The 19,803-nt window shown below is 41.3% G+C and overlaps 1 long non-coding RNA gene across 1 annotated transcript in view; it reads left to right on the forward strand.

The window, feature by feature from the left end:
* Window positions 1–19,803, forward strand: part of LOC137092330 (uncharacterized) — a 33,302-nt gene that overhangs the window by 541 nt on the left and 12,958 nt on the right. Inside the window, exons 2-3 of the long non-coding RNA XR_010908216.1 lie at window positions 5,458–5,693; window positions 10,344–10,472. This is a non-coding gene — a long non-coding RNA (uncharacterized lncRNA). The remainder of the gene's footprint in view (window positions 1–5,457; window positions 5,694–10,343; window positions 10,473–19,803) is intronic.

Consider the following 19,803-nt stretch of genomic DNA (forward strand, 5'->3'; position numbering starts at 1 on the left):
TTGGTTGTCAGCACAAAAATACTGCATTTTTATATGGCATTGAAAGGTTTCTGTTTGTTACATTTAATGGTTACATTAATGTTGATATATACACATATAACCACTATTAGATGATTCATGTCAATGTCTTGCCAAGCATTAATTGTGTTGAATTTCCATAGCTCCTTTTATAATAGTGTCCATGTTGAGACATATGTGACATAAACCCAATACCAACAAAATATTAGGTGGTTTTACATGGGCAACTATTGTCTCCAAAGTTTTGCAGAGAGTTGCACTGATTCAGCCTAATGGTCAGCAGAGGGCAACATAAGATAGTGCTACCAGATTCAGTCCATATTTGAGCTCTGCCTTGTAGACACAGAGAGCCTGGTGTTGTTACCGGTGTTCCTGGGCGGTAAGCCGAGGATGCATGACTTCTCTCTCTCATAAATGTCAGAATTTTTCTCTCACTCCTTCAGTCTTGGATAAATCCATAACCTCTTCCCTATCTGCCGTTCACATCTCTATTACAAAGCCTGAATATTTTCTGAGCAAGGCACCAAGGGATTTGGCTGGAGAAAACAGAGTTTCTGACATGATAGAACATGTCTTTGGATAATGGTTATTTTTTTCTCTCTCTCTGCGTCTGTTGTCTTTATGTTCAGAAGCTTCTCTCTGTACCAGTGCCATTACCTGGTCCTCTGAGATGGCCATTGTTCATTGTGAGGTGAAAGAAGCTAGCACATAATGGCCCGTTGGTGCCTTTCTACGCGTTTTGATCATTACGGCCACCGGCAGTAAAGGACTGAAGTGCAAATTAAAGAGGATGTTCTACCTGGATGGAGGAATGCTGCCTCAATATTCATAATTGAATGTGGTTTGGAAGAAATCACCTCGCAAATAACAGGACAAAAGCCTGAAATCCCCTCACAAGCTCTCTCAGGTCACACTGATTAGAGCTGATCCTGTTACATGTGTAGTCTCTTGTTAATAGTGAATGCAACACATGCATTCCTGATCTGACACAAAGCGGGGAGGGAGAAAGAAAACACTGACAAGGATCCAGCACAGAGATGTCACTGCTCTTGCCACGGTTTATTGGACTCAGAGTTAAATACATTTGTGTTGGCACACCTCAAAAGCAATTTGTTGAGGCAGGGCTGCTGTCAAACACTTCCATCACACGTGCACACACTTGCACATGCCCCGTCCTTCAAAGCACAGGCATCCTCATCGGCACGCACACACACACAAATGCTGTGGTTTCATTGAAAACGGATCCCTACTTTTGTGCAAAATGTCTCTGTATAAGTCTTTGTGTTAGTGATATCAAGTGAGTGACGTCCCATGAGTGTTATTTTAGTCAGAATCCACTGCTCTAAATTGGAAATTGGAGATTATTTCATTTCTAAACCCTTACGTCAGCGTCTGCATCTGTTCAATCTTAATGTTTAGCTGTAAGGTCAATGAGACTTCATTAATGATTTCAACTTCCTTGTAATGTTGACAGATCTGGTTAATAGGGCAAAAGGGTCTATTTCATTTCCTCATTCCACAGATCAAGAAAAAACTTTTGTTAGATTATGTCAGAGCTGAGGGGAATTATGTTTATAATGTCTTGCGTTGTTAGAGAAGCGACTTAAAAGATTAACAAAAAAGAAGTCAATTGTGTACATGATCATAGCCCTAAAAGCATTTAAGTGGACAGTTGAGTAGAGATTTAAACATGTTAATATTGATATTAATAGTTGCAAAAAAGTTTTATAAAAGAACAATTGTGGAGTTTAACAATGAAGTTAACAACTTCCCTAATATAAGGCCTGGTTTCACAGACAGGGTTTAGATTAAGCCAGGATTATGCCTTAGTTCAATTAGGACATTTAAGTAGCTTTTATAGACAGGCCTTAGAAAAAAACATAACATTACTACACTGTAAAAATTATTTAAAAAATAAGTTACCTGGTTGCCTTAACATTTTTAATTCATTGAAATTAAATGTTTTAGTTAATATAATGAACATTTTTGAGAATCAACAACCTTTATTCAAATATTATTAAAATATTTTGTAAGCATAGGTAATTGTGTGTGTTTAATTTGTGAAGACTCAGTGAAACTGAGCTTCAACTGCTATTTTCATGATTTATCAAAAAAATGTATGTGGTTCAGATACAATAATATTTTAAGTTTCTATTTATTACAACAGTTTCCTTTACAGTATTGTATTAACTTTTTGATTTCAATAAACTCAAAATTTTAAGGCAACCAGGTTACTTACTTTTTAAAGTTAAACCAACAATATTTTTCTACAGTGTGCATCTTGAGACAAAACAATGGCACAGAAATATTTTAAGATATGTTAATGCAAGTTGACACAGTTAAAACAGCTCAAACATGTATTAGTCTGGGACTAGACCTAAACAACGGCTGTGAAACCGGGGGAAAATGTTGTGATTTGTCCAGTGATTTATTTTTTGGGTCAATGGTAACCCATGAAAAAGAAATGTAATGTGGTGGAATGTCAAGGCAGAAATAATATCAATTTCTTACACGTTTTGTACGCACCTTAATCATAATTTTTATTTAGTAGAAACACAAATTATTCTCCAGATAATTGGTTGCAGAAAACAAAATGGAAAAAAGAAATTCATTAATAATTAAGTTATAAATAAGATTTATGAATTACGTAATTTATAAATGTTGTTACGTTTTTTCAGGAGTTTGCACCACAATGCATTTAATAACCTGAAAAAACATAACCACATGATATCTTTATTGTTATCTTGCATTTTTTTATATTGTTATCTTCAATTTAACACGTCAACTCCACAATTAAATCAATTTACCATTAAATAAAAATGGTATTGTTTTAATTCTTCTCTTCTCTTCTCTTCTCTTCTCTTCTCTTCTCTTCTCTTCTCTTCTCTTCTCTTCTCTTCTCTTCTCTTCTCTTCTCTTCTCTTCTCTTCTCTTCTTCTCTTCTCTTCTCTTCTCTTCTCTTCTCTTCTCTTCTCTTCTCTTCTCTTCTCTTTTCTTCTCTTGCGAGCATGCATATGCCCTCTCCCTTCGAAGGGCAGAGTTCTTGAAGTAGGGACTTAGGAGGGAACAGGGCATAATGTAGCTGTATATCTACTATTTGACACATTTCTAACTCATGAAATGTATTTGAACTTCATATAAAAAGTATGGAAAACGTGTGTAATATCACAAACAAAATATGTTTATGTTTAGTCAAGCTTGTGCCTTCCAGCTTTAAAATGAATCATGAGGATTCGGTCACATGACCACACAATAAAATGACTTCCTCAAAGTGATCATTGCATGTCTACCCTTTGCTAACGGACTTGTTGAAGATATTCAGTTATTCACTTTTGTTTGGAACACCCCTAAAAAATTGTTTAAAAATTCAGTTTAGAATGCACCCATAGACCTGTTCATCTGCTTGTTAAAGCAAATATATAATCCGCCAATCACATGGCAGCAACAGCTTAATGAATTTAGGCATGTCAACATGGTCAAGACAATCTGCTGAAATTCAAACTGAGCATCATAATGAGGAACAATTGTGAATTGAGCGACTATGAATGTGGCATGGTTGTTGGTGCCAGACTGGCTGGTCTGAGAAATTGATGATATACTGGGACTTTCTCTAGGGTTTACAGAGAATGGTTCCGAAAAAGTACAAGCAGAAGACACACTGGGTGCCACTCCTGTCAGCTAAGATCAGGAAACGGATGCTACAATTCGCACAGGCTCACCAAAAATAGACAATGGAAGATTGGAAAAACATTGCCTGGTCTGACGAGTCTCGATTTCTGCTGCAGCATTGTTGGGTCATCCTGCCTTGCTGGATTATGCTGCTGGTGGTGTAATAGTGTGGAAGATATTTTGTTGGCACAATACACCGTCCGAACATTGTTTAAACACCACATCCCTGATTGACCATGTCAATCCCTTTATGACCACAGTGTACCCATCTTCTGATGGCTATTTCCAGCAGGATAATGTGCTAAGTCACAAAGCTCAAATAATCTCAAACTGGTTTTCTTGAACACGAGTTCAATACGTTTTCTATTCTCAAATGGCCACCACAGTCACCAGATCTCATTCCAAAAGAGCGCCTTTGGGACGTGGTGGAATGGGAGATTCGCATTATGGATGTGCAGCCGACAAATCTCCAGCAACTGTGTGATGCTATCATGTCAATATGGACCAAAATCTCAGGAATGTTTCAAGCACCTTGTTGAATCTTGGCCAAGAAGAATAAAGGGTTAGTTCACCCAAAAATGAAAATTAGCCCATGATTTACTCACCCTCAAGTCATCATAGGTGTATATGCCATTCTTCTTTAGTACGAATAAAATCAGATTTATGTTAATAACGTCCTGGCTAATCCAACTGAATGGCTAATTTGTTTTTGAAGTACATAAAAGTGCACCTATTCACCATATAACTGCTCCACATGGCTCCAGGGGGTTAATAGAGTCCTTCTGAAGTGAAGTGACGCGTTTGTGTAAGAAAAATATCAATTTTTAAAACTTTATAGACTAAAATAACTTCCCATTAGACGCCATACACTGAAGCACAGAGGATAGAGCAAAACAAAACAGTTCTGAGGGCAAAAAGAGGTCCAACCTGGTAGTAGCAAGGTGTACCCAATAAAGTGGCCAGTAAAGACTATCACAATCTCCACTTCATGATCATTTTAAGGGATTTATTGACCATGCCACAGTCTGAAGGAGCCCTTGCTACGATACTTTCTGTTTTGTGCTTTTCTGCGTGTTGGTTGGACCACAAGACTTTAAATGTTAATAATCGTAATTTGTCTTGTTGAAATATTGTACATATTTTAAGAAATAATAATATAAGGTTTACGTTATAGAAACAATATTTTTTTTTCTTCCAAGAATGTAATTATTTAAATGTAGCATTTTATCTACATTTTTTTTATTTTACGTCCCCCAAAAATATCAAAAGTACATTTGAATAAAATGTTATTTATCATAGAAGAGCTGTATCAGTCATTGTATGTACACTGAAAAAAATGGCTCCAACTGAACATTTTCTAGTGACCGATCATATCTTAATTTTTCAGTTTGCCAAATTGAAATTCTGTGAATCGATGCAATTTAATTCACAGAAATTCAATTCGTCCAACTGAAATTTTTTGATGTGATCTGTCACTTTCATTTGGAGACCTGAATTTTATTACAATGAATGAATTACATCTTTAATGTATGTTCCAATTATTGAAATGGGATAAACATTTTTTTTTAAATGTATCGTGTCATTAACCATATAGGTTTGAGAAGAACCATATAGGTTTCAATCAGTTCTAAAGTTTGAAAGGGCATCACTAAGATTTGGCTTGGTGTACCTGGATGAAGAGTCCATCCCGGTCCTCAAGAATTCAATCTTTCGCTACTCACAACTAAATACGATTTTCCCCTCTTTCATTTGTCTGTTTTCCTTTCACAGGAGCTTTTGAAGTTACCAGAGAAAGGAGCACTGACTGTAGCAAATTACCTGGGCTGAAACATTTTTGACATAAGTCCTAAGATGCGAGTGAGCCACTTCTCCTGGAGGCCCCATCGGGAGCGTTTAATCTCGGGCCATGAGAGGCAGCATTGCTGACAGAGTGACAGGACAGCTGGACACTCTTCCAGTCATGGGCACGGCAGTCTTCGGAGCAGGGCCCGTGCATTACCATAAAGGTACGTACCGGACAGGGTGTGGAGGCCAAGACTAATGCAGCAGTGATCACACCAGATATGGTTCTGTTTCAGCATCTTGCAGTTAAAATTATGGTTTATGGTTTATATTTACTCAGTTTAGAAAGCTCTAGGTCATGGCAGCCTCCTAAAAACTTATACTTCAGTGCCGAATCCGTGCAACAGAGGCCTATTTAGCCATTGTTCATTATCATATGTCAGCCAGGAAGTCTTGCTGAATATTGTTCTTATCACAGATCCCAAGTCCTTAATAGCTGTTCTGTGGGCAAAAACTGTTTTTATAAGCCACTGTAGTGCAGAGCACCGCCCGATTCTGTAACAGAGAGTAAATAGATGCGATATACTCCTCTATTCCCAGATAGTCAAAACAAAAACGCGTTAACAATAGCTTTGGAGACTAGCAATTGTGCAGCTGAGACACTATTTGACATTTTCATTCTGCTGAATAATGTCTTTCATTGGGGAGCCATACAAATGCTCTATTAATTTAGAGAGTCAATTGTTGCCTCCCAATGCCTAAAAAATAAACTCTTTCACAATGTTCAGCACAATTAGTCCTTCGTACTGTATAAATAGCTCTTTTGAAACCAACAATGTGTAATTGTGTCCACTTTGAGCAATGAACTCACAAATATGGAGCTCTTTTCATGTTTATCGCTTCAAGCTGCATTGTTAAAGCATTTGGCATGAACAGAAGTTGCGGTAGACGTTGAGTGTATCGTGCCCTGAGGTTGTGTGTTAACTGAGGAGTCTCTCTGGTAGCTGGCTTCTCTGACCTGGCACCCCCTGCAGTGGGTGGGCCGTGACCCAGGTAGCCTAAAGCCATGCTGGGTTACAGCTTCTGCTCTGGAGCTCTTGTAATCCGTCAGGATGTACTTCAGCTCAATAAGGAGGGTAGCACTCTTCTACCTCTACTAACACCCTTTTTAAAAACCAGGAACAACTTAACAGTTCAAAGGTCAGCGCTGGAAAAAGCTGGCGGCAGTTAAAAATAGTGTGTCATTTCTATTTTGGCTAAAAATACTGAGAGAGATGGTTTTGATCATGCCTGAAAAAGCAATGTGAGGGGAAGTATATAAATTAATAACGGGATTTAAATAAGCTATTGTTTTTTTCCTTGTCATCTCCCAGTGTTCCAGCAGGAAAGGTTTTAATGTAAAAAATTACCACTTTTTTACAAAGTTAAATCACATTGTTATTATGCTGTGTGCAAACCTGTGTTTGTCATCCACGGGAAATGCGCAGGAGAAACTGGTGTTTAAAAACAATCAGTTAACACCTGGCATCTTTGCTGTGCAGCGTATACTTTGAGAAAACAACCTTTGGCCTGGATGCGGGGTTTCCCGAATCAGCACTAGTGAATCAAATCTGGAAAGTGCCATAGTTACATTTGGAAAGTACAGGCTGGCTTTGTGCCAAAATCAAATGCCTTTTATTGTATTGTAAGTGCATACAGCTCATCATAACCACATTACAACTTAAAACGTTTATACAAAGAATCAGCTACTATATGGGGAATGGTTGTAGAGGCATGTATTGTTTCTCTCTCTCTCTCTCTCTCTCTCTCTCTCTCTCTCTCTCTCTCTCTCTCTCTCTCTCTCTCTCTCTCTCTCTCTCTCTCTCTCTCTCTCTCTCTCTCTCTCTCTCTCTCTCTCTCTCTCTCTCTCTCTCAAAGAGGAGCAGTTCACCCAAAAATAAAAATGATGTCATCATTTACTCACTCATTCCAAATCTGTGTGACTTTCTTTCTTCTGAGATATTTTGAAGAATGTTGGTAAGCAAACTATTTTGATCATTGACTTCCTTTGTATGGACAAAAAAATAAATAAAAGACCAAAATATATATATATTTTTGTGGAAAAAAGACACCTTTCGATTTAGTTGTTTTCTTTCATTTTTTCTTTTATCACAAGCCTGATTTCAAATTGGGACACTGTACAAATTGTGAATAAAACAGGATGCAATGATGTGGAAGTTTCACATTTCTATATTTTATTCAGAATATAACAAAGATGACATATCAAATGTTTAAACTGAAAAAAGTATAATTTTAAGGGAAAAAAATAAGTTGATTTTAAATTTCATGGCATCAACACATCTCAAAAAAGTTGGGCAAGGCCATGTTTACCACTGTGTGACATCCCCTCTTGTTTTAATAACAGTCTGCAAACGTCTGGGGACTGAGGAGACAAGTTACTCAAATTTAGAAATAGGAATGTTGTCCCATTCTTGTCTAATACAGGCTTCTAGTTGCTCAACTGTCTTAGGTCTTCTTTGTCGCATCTTCCTCTTTATGATGTGGCAAATGTTTTCTATGGGTGAAAGATCTGGATTGCAAGCGGGCCATTTCAGTACCCGGATCCTTCTTCTACGCAGCCATGATGGTGTAACTGATGCAGTATGTGGTCTGCATGTTGGAAAATGCAGGGTCTTCCCTGAAAGAGAAGACATCTGGATGGGAGTATATATGTTGTTCTAGATCCTCGATATATCTTTCAGCATTGATGTTGCCTTTCCAGATGTGTAAGCTGCCCATGCCACAAGCACTCATGCAACCCCATACCATCAGAGATGCAGGCTTCAGAAGAGTTCAGTTCAGAAGAGAAGCAGGCTTCTGAACTGAGTGCTGATAACAACTGGGGTTGTCTTTGTCCTCTTTCGTCTGAAGTTTTCCAAAAAGGACTTCAAATTTTGATTCATCTGACCACAGAACAGTTTTCCACTTTGCCACTGTCCATTTTAAATGAGCCTTGGCCCAGAGAAAATGGCTGCACTTCTGGATCATGTTTAGACATGGCTTCTTTTTTGGCCTATAAAATTTTAGCCAAGTTGAATGGCACGGTAGATTGTGTTCACCGACAATGTTTTCTGGAAGTATTCCTGAGCCCATGTTGTGGTTGCCATTACAGTAGCATTCCTGTATGTGACACAGTACTGTCTAAGGGCCCTAAAGATCACGGGCATCCAGTATGGTTTTCCGGCCCTTACACAGAGATTGTTCCAGATTCTCTGAATCTTTGGATGATTTTATGCACTGTAGATGTTGATAACTAAGTTTATGAGATTTGTAAATTATTGCATTACATTTTTTATTCACAGTTTGTATAGTGTCCCAACTTTTTAGAATCAGGTTTGTATAGCAATAGAAAAAAAACCTTAAAACTTCTGATATGTTAAATTTCTTCAATTAATGAAGTATACATTTTAAGTAAAAACATGAAAAATGTCCAATAATAATAGGGATACACTTTTTTACTCCTGATCTTCAGAACATGGTCTATTTATTGTAATGTCAATCAGATGCAGGGAGATAATTCTTAGAAATTAATTATGTTATGAAAATGCAACATATATAAATGTTCAGAAATAATAATACAAAAAAAAGATAAAAGAGGATAGAAATTTACTTAGTTTAAATCTTAAGATTATTAAACAAAATAATATGAGAGTTATTTATTTAAAATTTTTGATGTTGTCATGGCTTCAGAATGCAGCGTGATTTCCCCCCCCCCCCCCCCCCCCAGCTTACACTCCATTTGAAGAGAGCTTTACATATGAACTTGAAACAGCACCTCCAGGCAGATCCACATTAAAACTGACAGGAAAGCACCTTCTAAGAGGGGCTTTTAAACTCATGGGGGGTTTTGTGATCCATCTCAACCCCAGTCACCTTCATCTTGCCCTCTGTGTTTACGATACACATCTTTTAACAGCCCGCAGAGATCAATGGTCAATGCAGGAGGATTGTGCTTCGGAGAAGGCTTTACAGACATGGATACATGTCCGTGAGTATGAGAGCCACAACGATTTTAAAGCCTGTTTAACAATATAAAATCATCCTCCAGGTGGTCCAGGTGGAACCCACTCAGATTGCTAGTCATCAGACTGAAGGTGCGGCTGGGTCTTAAGAGTGTGAATGGAGCTTCACTCGTCTTTTGAAACGGCTCATGCCCACTGTTTTTACGGTCCTGTCTCCTTTGATGTTTGAGGTTGAGATGTTACACCAAAGAAAAGCTTTGTGGGAAGTTTTCCATGTGCTGGTATGTCAGCTAAAATAATGGATGTTTTGACATGACTGGTGCAGAAACTTTAATCTTGGCATCATTCATGTGTCATTCACTGGAATGAAAAAAATGATGAAATTGCATTTCATGTCAATTCAATTTAATTCCAAAAAAAAAAAAAAGCACAGTTGTTCTACGCCCGCATTTCTGTGACACTGATGAAACATATGCCTTTATTGTCCAATCTTGAAACCAACACCACAATGTATCCATCAGCGATGTAAGAGTAGCGTGCAAGTGTGTGTGTCTCTGAAGATCTGCGGCAAGACTTTGTTCTATTTGTTAAACCCAGGTTAAAACCCCAAGATATCTCTTTGGGATAAAGACAAGCATCATCATGCGGCATTCAGGCTAGATGTGTGGACCACCAGGCAGAGATCCTCACATACAGGAATAATGGTAGTGTGATATGAGTCTAACTCCTTATGCTGAGAGTGATTACGCTCTGATTTGTGGTAGAGGGACTGGTGGTGCTTTGTCTGGCTCATCTAGATTTTAGATAGAATGCGGTGATAAGTGTCATGAAAGGAGCTTGTCATCAGTTTTTTGTGTTATTTGTTCCCCACAGCACCATGATGATGGCAGCAGGGGGCAGCTGAAAGGGCTTGGAGTTGGCAGAGATGCAGCATGGGCTGACAGGCAGGCACTCGCTGGTGACAGAGCACCGGAGCTTCTGTCTCTTTGAAGTGTGTTCTCTGTGAGTATTTCAATTCCCAACTCATGGCTTTTTTTGAAGTTACACTACCCTTCAAAAGGTTGGAGTCAGTATTTATTTTTATTCAGCAAAGATACATTGATTTGATCAAAAGTGACAGTGTAGACATTTGTAATGTAACAAAAGATTTATATTACAAATAAACATTGTTCTTTTGAACTTTCATCAAAGAATCCGGAAAATGGTTTCCTCAAAAATATTAAGTAGCGCAACTGTTTTGAACATTGACAATAATAAAAAAAAAAAATTTGAGCAGCAACTCATCATATTAGAATGATTTCTGAAGGATCATGTGACACTGAAGACTGGAGTAATGATGTTGAAAATACAGCTTTGCATCACTGCAATAAATTATATTTGGAATAAATATATTAAAATAGAAAGCATTTACTTTATATTAGGTGACCTTAACTACAATGTAGCCTACTTGCATCAAAAAATAAATACAATGTGATTTTATTGTGTTATTATATCGCAAATCACTTTTGCTGATATTGATGTGGGAAACAGGTAAAGTTAGAGACAGGATCTGGTGAAGGATCTTACTTTGACATTAAAAACAAAACTGAACAAATTGAATGGCTGCAACAATGTTTAATAGGTAGTTTTGGGAGTAACGCTGCTTATAATAAAACCCATAGATATCAAACACTTCAAGCATCACACAATGTTAGTTTAAATGTTTAGCCTACCATCGCGACCACCGCAGTAAAAGTATATTTTTGATAAGTTGACGGAGTTCATGTCAACGAAAGCAACAGATATGAGCTGCATTTTATTAGTCAGCTCATTTCAAGATCAAAGGCCGCAAAATGAGAAAGAGTGTCATAAGATCATTTAGTCTCATTAGTGTTAATGAAAATGATGGTTTTTGAGCTTCTAAGACTTAGTTTCACTTTCACTTGCGGCAGTTTGCATGTTGACTTGCTTTGCAGTTGCGGTGATGCATGTTACAGTAGCCAGTATATGTGTCTACAACATATATAGCCTTTAACGCTCACACATTTATTTTTTAACAATTTCCCAGAAGTAAGATTTACATGTGGTTTAAACTACCAGATGCATTTACACTTGTTCAGTTTCGCTTGAAATGTGTCCCTCCCAGACCACCTTCTGAATTGGTTTGTTTGAGTGATCAGATTTAAATTAGTCTCAAAAGAATTTCAGAAGGCATTTAGCCTACTTTTGGTCTTTTCACAATCAGATAGATATCTTGTCAGAGAAAACCAATGAAGTGACCAGGTGTGAAAAGGCTAAACCGAAGGAACACTTGCTGCTGCTGGACACTAAACACTGCAGGCTATTACTGCTGGATTGCCCTGTTAATTGCAATGAAGAGGTCTAAAAATTATATTTATTGTGTTTGACTGTTTAGTACTGCTCAATTTTACATTTATAAAGCAGACATAAAAGTTACTTAAAAATTACTTTTCCTAGTAACTTATTACTTTTGATATACAGTAATTGGTAACTCAATTACTTTTAAAAGAAGTAACTACTAACTAACTAACTAATTACTAATTTTCAGGAACTTGCTCAACACTGATAACAGGGCGGATCTTGCGCTTCTTTCTGCAAGCGTTCATTTTTCACAAAAGAGTGTAACACGAGTAAACTCATTTAAATTTCAGTAATTGTAATTGCGTTATTTAATTTTAAAAATATATTTAGTAACATGCGCATTACCGTTAAAAGTGGTGAAATTACAGTAACGCGTTACTTTGTAACGCATTAATCACAATACTGAATACGGGTAAAGTTACGGACAGGATCTGGTGAAGAAGCTTTCAGTGATCAAAACATGTATTTAGAAGATGATACTTTTGAAAATATGCTTGAGATGGCAAATATGGGCCAGATGCTGAATGACCTCGGTAAAGAGCTCAGACGAGGACAGTGATGATAGTATAAAACATCTGCTCAAACTGAACCCTTCCAAGCTCCAAAAGGTAACAAAATATGCTTTATTTTATTATTCTGTAATTCTTACTCTAATACCAGGAGATCTTTATATTATCGTTGCAGGTAGAGATCCATTGGGGTTGCTAAAGATCATGTAATAATGATTGACGAAGCATCCATGCATTTAAGGGTTCATTTTATATAATTTTAAGTTTCTTTAGATTATTAAAAGATTTTTCGCAGTAAAAATGGTAAAAACTGTTCACTGAAAGGTTTTGTGGAAACCCCTGCACCCACAGAACCTTTATTTTTAAGAGTGTATTCAGGTCCCCTTTAATGGTCTAAACTAAAGTAACCAATTGGAGTGTACACTTTCACAAAATAAGATGTTTGCTGGTCTTCTTCTTATCTATGCTGCATAGCACAGCATTAATGCCATCTAATGTTTCCCCCATATATCCCACAACACACACTAACCCTATGTTATCAGTTCTGCATGTCAATGTCAAGCTTAAAAAGGCTATTTCCTCTTACCTAGAATGTTACCTGTATGTACTGAGGCCAATATTATAGCTGTCATCTCTGCCCAGTGCTCCCTGCATAAAAGAATCTTTTGTTCCAGTTGTAATTTAGACATTATTCAGCTCTCAGGTGCACACAGCAGACTGCAGGGTGGAACACTATATCTGCTCTTGAACATGGTGTAACTGTTTCTTGTTGACAGAGTGGGATTTCTCAGCAAGACATCACTACATGTTTAATTCCATGCTTGTTTTTCTTGTAAACCCTTCATGGTCACATACACGGAACTGCACATACATGACTAATGCTGGTAGGGAATGTATCCCCATGATCACCAATGCTTTCAGAGAACATTTACAACGAGTAGAAATTCTCACTGCTTTCTTTTTTGACAAGTGCTCAAGAATGTAAGCAGAAACACCGAGAAGAAAAACATATGATGTCTTGAAAGTGACAACATAAACCTTACTGTTTCTTTCCTCAGGCAATGGATTGTGTTAACTGTTGTGATTGGTCACCATGGCTGAAGCTCATCTTGGAGCTCACACCCCTTTCTCAAGGGCGAGAGATGCTTTTGTTTGATGGTGACAGGGGGAATGTCTTCAAAACCTCTGAAAAGCCTTAATGTGCACACAGATCTACTTTGATCTGCTGATTCTTACACATCTGCAACAAGCTTGGAATACATCTGAAGAGCTGCCACTCTTCTTCATGTTAGTGTGGCCCATGTGAAGTCAGAGCCCTAGATTTTCTGGAATTATTAGCTGTGAGATAGAACATTCCTGCAGTCTAGCTGCTTTTTGGGCCGATTTTCTTTGAGACGACTCAAAATCAGAGTTGTTTCGTACTATTTATGGCACCGAGCAATCTCTCGGGACTAGTGCTGGCAGAATACAAGCATATATTTTTGTTGTTGTTGTTGATCCTACACAAATGATCAGCTTTTTTAATGTAAAGTATGGTGTCGTATTTGAAGTCACTCATTCCCTGGATCTAATTTTAGGAATGTAGTTGTCTGACCTTTATTTATGTTTTATTCCAAGCAAAGATTGTTCTGTATATCATGCTAAAACATTTGTATTACAGACTTGTGACTGGAATAATGCCTGCATTAAAATTCATTTTATTTTCACACACCTCTGAGATGAAAATACATGTGAATTAATTAAAAAAACATAGCTATAAAAAGATATTTTAGAGAGATTGGATTAATCATTTGCCTTTTTTCTACATTCACGCACAAAGGTGTTTTTTTTTGTTGACAGGGAATGGCAGGGCAGAGGGCAGAGGGGGTGTGCATATATTACTGTGGGATAATTAACATCTAAAGCACTGGGTCATTCTAAGCCCTGCTGTGTAAGGAATCGCTGGCACATGCATTCTTCAGCTGCTCACTCGTCTTTAATCAATCGTGATATCTCCACTAAATCTATATAGGAAGGGTATTAAAAGATTAACTGAAACTTTACCAGTATAATGACTTTTGATTTAAAATCTCTATTTGGAGGAAGAGGATGTCATTTTATCGCTTATCTATTACACGGGACCACTGGTGGGAACTCCATCTATACCTGTCTGCCTAACAATTTCGCCTCCAGATAATTACGCCTGGGGTCAGATTGGTCTCAGGAGCCAAACTTCAATTTAGATGACAGGAAGTTTTTCTAAGCACTTCACAGAAATAACATTTTAACCCCCAATTAAAGCAATCCAGTTCAAAGGAAGAAAAACACAACAAATCTAAATAATCTTTTTTTGAATAACTGGTTAAAAGTCTACCTATTTATTTTATTGCTAGTGTTAGTGTCTAAAATATAGGAAAAAAGCTATTTAGAGCTGCCTACCACATTATGCACTACTGCTCAAAAGTTTGGGGTCTGTAAGAATTTTTTTTAAAGGTTTTTGATAGATGTCACATATGCTTACCCATGCATTTGCATTAATTTGATCAAAATACTGTAATATTGTCAAGTAGTATTACATTTTAAAATGACTGCTTTCTATTTTAATGTATTTAAAATGTAATGTAGTCCTCTGATGGGAAAAGCTGTTTTCAGCATCATCACTTCAGTCTTCAGTGTCACATGATCCTTCAGAAATCATTCTAATATGATGATTTGATGCTCAAGAAACATTTAATATTATTATCAATGCTCAAAACTGAGGCTTGTTTCTGCCACAGAATAAAAGGTTTTGAAAGATAATTGTGACTTTTTAATCTCACCATTGTGCTTACGTCTACATCTTTATATTTACATAAAGTCAGAGTTGTGAGATATAAAGTCAGAAATGCGAGATATAAAGTCAGAAATGCGAGATATGAAGTCAGAAATGCGAGATATAAAGTCAGAATTGTGAGATATTAAGTCAGAATTGTGAGATATTAAGTCAGAATTGTGAGATATTAAGTCAGAATTGTGAGATATTAAGTCAGAATTGTGAGATATAAAGTCAGAAATGCGAGATATAAAGTCAGAATTGTGAGATAAAGTCAGATTTGTGAGAATTTATACTGTATCTCACAAAAAAAGTCAGAATTGTTTTATGGAAAGCGTGATGCATTCTTTTCAGGAATCTTTGGCTATGTCTGCTAGCCTAGAAATCGTCTCGGTTACGTATGTAACCCTAGTTCCCTGAGGGAACGAGACGCTGCGTCGAAACGCTGTGAGAACGCCTCTGTTCAAATGCGTCGTGAAGCGCCTGTAGAACCATTCCATCGGAAAAAAGATCGATCGTCGGCGTGATGACGTCATCGACCGGAAGCTATAAAACGTCCGTGAAAACAAACAGGAACTAACTTCTGATAAAGCCTGAAGTAAGTGATCACGGACACGCCGGGAGTATGGCAAAGCGACGCAGCGTCTCGTTCCCTCAGGGAACTAGGGTTACATACGTAACCGAGACGTTCCCTTTCGGGGAACTCGAGCTGCGTCGAAACGCTGTGAGAACGCTTATACCCACATCGCCATAGGACCAAGTGTCTCGTATGTGTGAAGCCGAAGCGCACACGGTTACGAGAGTACCTGTGCCCCTACAGTAGATGCCAGGTCTAATTCGTAGAACCTGACAAAGGTAGAAGGAGACGACCAACCGGCCGCATTACAGATATCATGGAGGGAAGCCCCCGACAAAAGTGCTTTAGAAGCAGCCATACCCCTGGTTGAGTGCGCCCGGACAGCCAGTGGAGACGGCTGCCCGGTAGCTTCATAAGCAAGTGAGATGGCCTCGACCACCCACTTGCTCATCCTCTGCTTGGACACTGGGGCCCCCTTCTTAGGGGGTCCAAAGCAAACAAACAATTGTTCAGTTTTTCTCCACAGGGCAGCTCTGTGGACATAAGTATCCAGTGCCCTCACCGGACACAGCAGATTTAATCTTTCCTGGTCTGACGTCATAAATGGAGGAGGACAGAAGGCTTGTAGAGTGATGGGGCCCCGTGGGCTCGTAGGAACCTTGGGGACATAACCCGGCCTGGGATGCAGAAATGCTTTCACCATCCCTGGCGCAAACTCTAGACATGAGGGCTCTACCGACAGAGACTGAATATCTCCTATCCTTTTAAGAGACGAAATGGCCAAAAGGAAGATGGTTTTTAGAGTGAGGAACTTATCCGAAACCTCCTCCAGAGGTTCGAACGGAGGTCCGGACAAGCCCCTCAAAACAATGGCCAAGTCCCATGCCGGGACCCTCGAGTGCATAACTGGCCTCAACCTTAATGTGCCACGAAGGAAGCGTGTAATTAGAGGGTGTCTTCCCAAAGACACTCCACTGCAAGGGACGTGGACAGCACCCAAGGCCGCCACGTACACCTTAAGTGTGGAGGGGGTCAACCCTGCAGAGAACCTCTCCTGCAGGAACTCCAGCACTGTACCAACCGGGCAGTTAACTGGATCCCACTGGCGTTCTCTGCACCATGCTGAGAAAAGTCTCCATTTCAAAGCGTACAGCTTCCTTGTGGACGGAGCTCTGGAGTGTAGGATGGTCTCTACGACCTCGGCCGAGAGACCCTCCTCTATGAGCCTGGCCCCCTCAGAGGCCAGGCCCACAGTTTCCACATCTCTGGGCGTGGGTGCAGGAATCTCCCGCCCGCCTGAGAGAGTAGATCCCTCCTGGTCGGAATCTCCATCGGAGAGCCTTCCAGGAGAGATATCAGGTCCGCAAACCACACTCGGGTCGGCCAGTTCGGAGCCACTAGAAGTACCTGGGCCCCGTCCCGGCGTACCCTCTCCAGAACTCCTGGAAGCAGGACAATCGGGGGGAAGGCGTACAGAGGCAGCCTCGGCCACTCCTGTACCATGGCATCCAGCCCCAGCGGGGCCGGATGGGTCAGAGAAAACCACTGCGGGCAGTGAGAATTCTCCGCCGAAGCGAACAGGTCTATCTCTGCCTTCCCATAAACCTTCCAAAGGAGCTCCACCACCTCTGGATGGAGTCTCCATTCCCCGGGCCTCGGCCCCTGTCTCGACAGGCTGTCTGCTTCCTGATTCAGGGCCCCCGGGATATACACTGCCCTGACTGACAGCAATTTCCCTTGGGCCCACAGGAGGATCCGATGTGCCAATTTGTCCAACGGACGAGACTTCAGACCCCCCTGGTGGTTTATGTAGGCCACCACGGACGTGTTGTCTGTTCTGACTAGTACATGGTGGCCCCTGAGGTCGGGCAGGAACTGTTTCAATGCCAGAAACACTGCGAGCATCTCTAGCCGATTTATGTGCCAGTGCCGCTGATGCTCCTGCCATAGACCCTGGGACGAGCGACCACTCATGGTCGCCCCCCAGCCCGTGAGAGAGGCGTCTGTCGTTAGCGTTACGCGACGAACAAGAGCCCCCAACACGGGACCCTGAGATAAAAACCCCGGGTTTTTCCACATGACCAGAGCACGTAGGCATCGCCGCGTGACTTTGATCGTGCGGAGCGGATTTCCCCTCGGGGAGAACCCTTTTGTCTTGAGCCACCACTGCAGTGGCCTCATGTACAGTAGGCCAAAAGGTATCACGTTGGACGCTGCTGCCATGAGACCTAACAGTTTCTGGAACTGTTTCACAGTGACGGCTTGGCCTAGCCTCTGTTCTTTGGCGGCTGCCAGGATCGATGCTATGCGTGTTGGCGATAATTGCGCCCGCATAATTACCGAGTCCCAGTTCACACCCAGAAAAGTGGTTCTCTGAGCCGGAGAAAGCACACTCTTCTTGGCGTTCAGCCTCAACCCCAGCTTCGACATATGGGCGAGAACAGCATCTCGATGCTGAACCGCCATCTGCTCTGTATTCGCTAGAATCAGCCAGTCGTCGATATAGTTCAATATGCGGATGCCCTGAAGACGCAGCGGCGCCAGAGCTGCATCCACACACTTGGTGAACGTGCGGGGTGACAGTGCTAGACCGAAGGGAAATACACGATATTGGTATGCCTCTCCCCCGAAGGCAAACCTCAGGAACTTCCTGTGATGTGGAAAGATGGAGACATGAAAATACGCATCTTTGAGGTCTATGGTGACAAACCAATCCTCCGATTTGACCTGCGCTACAATCTGTCTGAGTGTAAGCATCTTGAATTTGAGCTTGGCCACCGAGCGATTCAATAGCCGCAGATCTAATATCGGGCGTAAGCCCCCATCCTTCTTCGGCACGATGAAGTAACGGCTGTAAAAGCCAGACTCCCTGCTGGGAGGGGGAACCCTCTCTATAGCCCCTTTTTGCAGGAGTGTCTCTACTTCCTGTGCCATTACCAGAGCCTGCTCCGGGCCCACCTCTGTAGGCAGGACACCGGAGAAAGGAGGTGGACGACTTCCGAATTGAATGGCGTACCCCCTTTCTATTATCTGCAGGACCCAACGAGATATATTTGGTAGACGTTTCCACTCGTCTAGAAAATCTACTAAGGGAACCAGCCTCTCGAGGCTGGCCTCTGGTGTATTTTGAGCAACAAGCACAGTGCCCTGAAGCGGCGGACCGGCAGGGAACAACTGACTTGACTGCTCGGGGACCCCCCGAAGGGGGTGCGGACCACCCTCGGGTGGCCCGCGGAGACCGACTGCGCCCCGGCATTGCGGCAGGGTTGGCAGCGCGGCCCCCCGAGGGTGCCGTAGGGAAACGGGTACCGTAGGCAGGGGTAAGCACCGTTTCCCTACGGGGGGAACCACCCTCAGCGTCCTGACGCTTCTGGCGTCAGGAACGCTTCGACGAGGCCTTCTTGGCGATCAGGACTGTCCGCAGATCAGCCCTGCCCCTCGAAGGCCTCGTCTGAGAGCGCCGCCCCTCGTCCCCACGCTGAGGGGGAGCTCGGGCAGCGACGCTCTGTTTCTGCTGAGCCCTGTAGGAGGAGCTCGTACTCGGCTTGGGCTGCTTGGTGGTATCAGCAGCAGCCCCAGGGACCTGGACCCGGAGAGGGAGGAACTGCTTGAGCGCCGCAGCTTGCTTTTTCGACTCCTGGAACCTCTCGGTGACAGTGTGAACTGCGTCACCGAAGAGGCCTCCAGGAGAAAGCGGCGCATCTAGCAGAAAGGCTTTCTCCCTCTCCTTGATGTCTGTGGGGTTTAGCCATAGATGCCTCTCCGTAGCCACCAATGCTGCCATGGAGCGGCCAACACATCTGGCCGTCTCCTTGGTGGCCCGGAGAGCTAGATCGGCTGACGATCTTAATTCAGCGATAATATCACCCCCCACAGCATCACTACCGTCCAAATCCCTCAGCAGGTCAGCCTGGTATGCCTGCACGATAGCCATCGTGTGCAGGCATGCAGCCGCTTGACCCGCCGCCGAGTACGCTTTACCCACCATAGCCGACGTTGTTTTTAGAGGTCTGGTGGGTAAAGTCGGGGCCTTCAGGGACGATGCCGAGGAAGGCGAGAGATGGCTCGCAAGCGTCTCTTCAACCTTTGGCATCG

Source organism: Pseudorasbora parva, chromosome 11 (genome assembly GCF_024679245.1).
Source record: "Pseudorasbora parva isolate DD20220531a chromosome 11, ASM2467924v1, whole genome shotgun sequence".
NCBI lineage: Eukaryota > Metazoa > Chordata > Actinopteri > Cypriniformes > Gobionidae > Pseudorasbora > Pseudorasbora parva.